Source organism: Canis lupus, chromosome 8 (genome assembly GCF_011100685.1).
Source record: "Canis lupus familiaris isolate Mischka breed German Shepherd chromosome 8, alternate assembly UU_Cfam_GSD_1.0, whole genome shotgun sequence".
Lineage (NCBI taxonomy): Eukaryota > Metazoa > Chordata > Mammalia > Carnivora > Canidae > Canis > Canis lupus.
In genome coordinates this window covers 1,476,382-1,482,381 of record NC_049229.1, presented here as the reverse complement: position 1 = coordinate 1,482,381, position 6,000 = coordinate 1,476,382, and positions in this window count along the sequence as shown.

The following is a 6,000-nucleotide window of genomic DNA, read 5'->3' as shown; positions in this document are numbered from 1 at the left end:
GGTCCTGGGATCGAGCCCCACGTTGGGCTCTGTGCTCCGCGGGGACCCTGTTCTCCCTCTCCCTTTCCTTGTTGCTCTGCCTGCTTCTGCTCTCTCTCTCTATCAAATAAATGAGCAAAATCTTAAAAAAAAAAAAAAAATCAGATCTTCAATCTCTTGAAAAATTCCAAAAGGGGATTCAGTGCCTCTCTTGTTTGTCCTGTATGATGCAAGCTGTGTCTGTCATTCTTTTCCTTTCTCTTTCCATGAACTCCCAGAACTTTAAAGAGAAAAAGGAGAAGAAGGCCCACCCAGCTGGGCAGCTCTTTCCTTTGCCTCAATCTGTCCCATCTCAGGATCTGTCCTTTTTCTCTCACATGCAATCTCTGCCCTTGCAAATGACTCAATTTATGTTTTCTTTGCCCCTAAAAACTCTGCAGTTGTATCCCTCATCATATCTGGCACAGAGCTGCCAGTCCCAGAAGCTGCCCCCAGAGCCAAGCATCCCTTCTCGTGGGGCAGTGGGGAGCATGTGGACACTTTCTGTTTCTGGCATATCAATAATCACCAATGATCTCTTGACAGCTGTTGGACTTGTGATTGTCAAAGATAATGGAAAGTCTAAGTTCTGGTGGCTTAGGTGTGATTATACACACACAAACGTACCACAGGATTCCTCCCTGAATTTTCCCTCTCACAAAAAAAGGAGTTGCCTTGTATCCCGGTCCTTACAAAACGTAGCGTGTGATGGGGTCACGTATACTTGCTGCTGTTGTTCTGGACGCTAAGACACTGTTCTGAGGAGATACATCAGCTTGAAGAAACAGTCAGTGGATGGTAATTTGGGATGTGCATGAAGATCACCTGACAGAAACAGACAAACAAAAAGGAGCCAAAGACGTTTAACACAGATTGAACAGATGTCAGATATAGTCTTTAAGGGGAAGGTCCTACAATCGTCTGAGATGTTGTTTAAAAACAAAAACATGGGACACCTTGGGGCTCAGGGGTTGAGCATCTGCTTTGCTCAGATCGATCAATTTGATTCTGGGGTCCCGGGATCAAGTCCAACGTTGGGCTCCCTGCTTAGAGCCCGCTTCTCCCTCTGCCTGTGTCTCTGCCTCTGTGTGTGTGTGTGTCTCTCATGAATAAATAAATAAAATCTTAAATAAATAAATAAATAAATAAATAAATAAATAAATAAAACAAAAAACCCACGACTTTGTAAAGACCAGTAAGAAGCAATGCATTTCGTTCAGTGGGGTGGGTGCCTGCCCTGTCCCCACCAAGCTCTGGCCATCTAGAGGCTTCTCTCCTGGGCTTTTGGACCCAATTCAACATGGTGCCGGGTAATGAGCTCAGGTCCTGCTGCCCCTGCCCTCCCTCTGGTGAGGAGGGAATGGTGGCCCTCCCAAGATGTGCACGACCTAGTCCCCAGAACCTGTGATGATGGTGCCTTCCATAGCCATGGGGATGTCACAGGTGAGGTTAGGGGCTGAGAAGGGGACATTATCCTGAGGTATCCAGGTGGGCCTGGGGCATCACAAGGGTCCTCAGAAGAGGGAGGCGGACGTCAGGGAAGAGATGACAGCAGAAACAGAGACTGGAGGGACCCAGGGTAAGCCAGGGCCATGGCCTGGGCAGGCAGAAGCCTCCAGAAGCTGAAAAAGGGAAGGAAATGGATTTTCCCCTGAAGCCTCCAGAGGAAGGAAGGCAGCCCTGCTGACACTGTCTTAGGCCACTGAGAGCCTGTGGATGCCCTGACCTGCAGAAGTCTAACGAGTTTGTTACTTTTTTTTTTTTTAGATTTTTTTTAATTCATGAGACACACACACACACACACACACAGAGAGAGAGAGAGAGAGAGAGAGAGAGAGAGAGAGGCAGAGACACAGACAGAGGAAGAAGCAGGCTCCATGCAGGGAGCCCAATGTGGGACTCGATCCTGGGTCTCCAGGATCATGCCCTGGGCCAAAGGCGGCGCTAAACCACTGAGCCACCCGGGGTTGCCCAAGTTTCTGTTACTTTAAGCCAAAAAAAGACCAATGCAGCTCGCACTTAGGGTGTGGAGGTCACAACTCTGTCTGCAAGAGGAGCTGTCCCCACGTCTCCAAGGACACTGTCATGTGCCCTCTCACAAGGGCCGGTGCCTCTGGCCGTGTGGGCTGAGGCCGTGAATGGTCAGGGCTCAGGGAACAGAGATGTGGATGTCGGGGAGTCCCCAGCAGAACTTGAATGACATGCTCTGTGAACCCCGGGAGTAGAGAAAAAGGAAATTTCTAAATTAGTAGGACCTTTTACATAACATGTGACTTCAGATATATGAGCGCACACTTAAAAAGTGTCATCGGGATACCTAGTTGCCTTAGTCATGATTGGCTCAGGTCATGATCTCAGGGTCATGAGATCAGGGGGGTCTGCTTGCAATTTTCTCCCTCTGTCCCTCACCTTCCATGCACATGCTCGCTTGTTCTCTCACTCTCTCTCTCTGTCTCAAATAAATCCTTTTTCAAAGAATAAGTATTATAAATCCTTGATGATTTCTCTACAAATGAATAGGTTCACACTGGCCCAAACCATTGGCTTCTGGCCAGTTAGTTGGCCGGTGGTGTTTGGGGGCTGCTTTAATGCTTTTCACTGGGAAAAATGGGAAATTGCTTTATATTTAGTCACGTCCATGAACTGGGCACCTAAGGGCACGGCAGGAACAGAACTGAAGGCCTCGAATGTACGATTTAGTCCACAGAGAACCCATGTGCCAGCAGTTTCAGGATAACGACCCCCATCAGAACGTGGAAACTTCTAGTGTGGGAGGCCATCCCCTCCTGGAGTCGGGCCTCTCCGCATATTTGTCCTCTGGGCTGTGCCGTGGACCCTTCAAGGCCGACGATGACCAGGTGAGCCCCTTACACTGTCATAGGAAGCACAAGTCCTGAATTCCCTCTCAAGATCTCTAGAACACTGTGCAGGGGAATGGAGCAGCGAGTTCAATGAGCATCAGCCTCATCCTTTGGAGATTTATGCGGGACAGAAAATGTGCCAGGTTGGTGTGAAAGCCCAGGCTTTCCCCAGTGTCCTTCACAGATGGCAAGAGAAGTGGGGTGGGAGGCCTGACCTGCTCCCCGTGTCCTTTCTGGTCTCCTGCCTTTCTCTCTCCTGGGATTCAGTGTCTAAAGAATGTTCCCCATCAAGCATCAGCAAATTCTAGTCCAACCTGAATCCTACCTCCACCCGATAATTCCTTTTCCCTAACAGCCAGAAACCTTTAGAAACCCAAACTCAACCTGCCATCCTCCCCACAGGGCCTGCTTCATGCTTCTCTTATAAGAAAAGGTGAAAAAAAATTGTTTTTTGAAGGAATGTAGTGTTGTATTTTGAAAAACTAAAAAATAAATAAATAAATAAATTAATTAATTAATTTAATTTAATTTAATTAAAATAAAAGGGACATTTCTGATTTGGCAACATTTCTGCTCTACTTAAAATTCCCCCAAAGAGTCACGATCTGCGAGCGCAGCTGAGTTGGCATAGGGGCACAGGGTTTTGGTTTTCAAAGGGCTTGTCTGTCTGTCCTGTCGACCTGTGCAGCCACACCACCAGGCGCATGGGGCCAGGACTGTCTGTGGTTTGCAGTCCAGAGGCTGAGGCTGTGGAGGGAGATGGAAGCCAACACGCAGTTGCGTGGCCGTCAAGATTGTTGGACCCTGTGGGGCAGGTATGCTTTGGTCTCAACTCTTAGATTCCTAATTCCAGACAAAAAACCAGCTCAAGGTACCTTAAACAAATAAACCAAAAAAAAAAAAAGGGAATTCGTGGGTTCCCATAAGATGGTCACAGGGTCAGTTCAGACAGTGTCATCTGCGCACACACCCCCAAACTGCCCCCCACCGCCTCCATCCTTAGCCTCCTCCTGTGTTGGCACCCTTCTCAGACACACTGTCCACCAAGACGTGGCAAAGAGGCAAAGACAACCAGCAGCCCCGGGATGTGATCCTACGAGTTCAAGGGACTTGCACAAAGCCAGGCCCTTCTCACCAGCATTTGAAAAGGTGTGCAGTCCCTGCCCCTCTGGCCTGGCTGTCGCTGTCCCGAGCCCGAGACAATCGCCGCAGCTTCAGCCTTGGTTATTCCCCTCCCAGTCAGGTGATGGGACAGCCAGGAGGACTGGGTCCTCAGGGCCCCCAGGTGCAGCCACAATGGCAGGGGGACTGCGAGGCTATCACATTCACCATCCCCGTGGTTCCCATGAGAAAGTGGGCGCGACAGGTGTGGCCCTGGGTCCTGGAACCAGACCCACCCCCAGATGCTGTGGCCTGTGTGCATGGCCAGGGGAGTCCCCCAGCCGCCTACACAGCCAGAGCCGGCCCTGCCCCATCAGGAACACCAGCTTCTCCTCATCTCACAGCCTCCCACCGTTAGCACACTCCCACCCCCAAGCAGCACCTCTCATTAGGAAGATTATATTCATGGGGATGCCTTAAGTGAACCATCAGCCTCGAGTCCTTCCTTTCAATTTCCTGGGCCTCAGCCTCCTCTCCTCCTTCTGGGGTTGCCCCTCCCCACCTGGGAGCAGCTGCTCAGCGGCGCTCATTCATGTCGTCTTTCTGTCTGACGCCCTGCTTTTGGGCCTCTGTCTGTCCTGATCTATTTAAGACACTGCTGTGTTGGGGCACCCAGGGGGCTCTGTGCTTGGGAGTCTGCCTTCAGCTCAGGTCCCGGGATGGAGCTGCTGCATCTGGCTCCCTGCTCAGCCGGGGGGTGCTCATGCTGTCTCTCAAAAGAATAAATCTTATAAATAAATAAATAAATAAATAAATAAATGAAAGAAAGAAAGAAAGAAAGAAAGAAAGAAAGAAAGAAAGAAGAAAGAAAGAAAGAAAGAAAGAAAGAAAGAAAGAAAGAAAGAAAGAAGAAAGAAAGAAAGAAAGAAAGAAAGAAAGAAAGAAAGAAAGAAAGAAAGAAAGACTACTGTGTCTTTGTTCTTAAACACATATGATGTCCTTAAAGAAATAATGCCAGGGACCAGGGACCAGACCTTATTTCTTCTCCCCCCATCCCTGCCCTGAATGACCAGTCCAATACTCTGTATACAGTCAGCCTTCAATAAAAAAGTGATTTCTTGAGACACCCAGATGGCTCGGTGGTTGAGCATCTGCCTTTGGCTCAGGGTGAGATCCTGGGGTCCTGGGATCAAGTCCCACATCAGGCTCCCTGCAGGGAGCCTGCTTCTCCCTCTGCCTATGTCTCTGCATCTCTCTGTGTGTCTCATGAAATCTTTTTAAAAAAAGTGATTTGTAGGGTGCCTGGGTGGCCCAGTCGGTTAAGTACCTGACACTTGGTAGCTCAGGTCTCGGTCCCAGGGTTGTGAGTTCAAGCCCCACATAGAGCCCACTTAAAAAAACTAATTTGCTCCTGATTTGTACTAGACTCATTTCTGGAGTGACTCGAGTTACCGTTCAGTAGACAAAGAGAAGACACAGTACTGCTCATTCCCATTTCTAAATATTCTGACCACAGATTGTCTCAGACTGGATGGGAGCGGTTACATAAGCATTACATAGGGGACGATTTGGCCTTGGGGTTATTTTTCTAATCAGAACAGCTTCACTTGCTTTGCAGTGTATTTTTTAGAAAGTAATTTCTCCCAATGATGTCCTCTCTTCGTTCATCACAACTAAAAAAAAAAAAAAAATCTCTTTGACATTTCTCTTTTCATTCTTTCAGATACTCATTTTTCTATAGATAGATATAGATGAATTTAATATATTTCATTTCCCTCAAATTTTAATGTATCTTTTTAGAATCTATACCCTACTTCACGCTGAGAATAGGGAGTTAGATACCTGGAGCATTAAAGATTTATCACCTCCATCACTCTTTATAGGACTTTTCTTATTTCTAAGGAATAACTCATTTGCGAAGGTTATTGTACAGAAAGAAGGAGAATTATAGTTTTCTTGAAGCCCTGCAAGAATTTTCAAAAATCTGTAGGATGGCGAGTTTTTAATAACGTCTACCAAT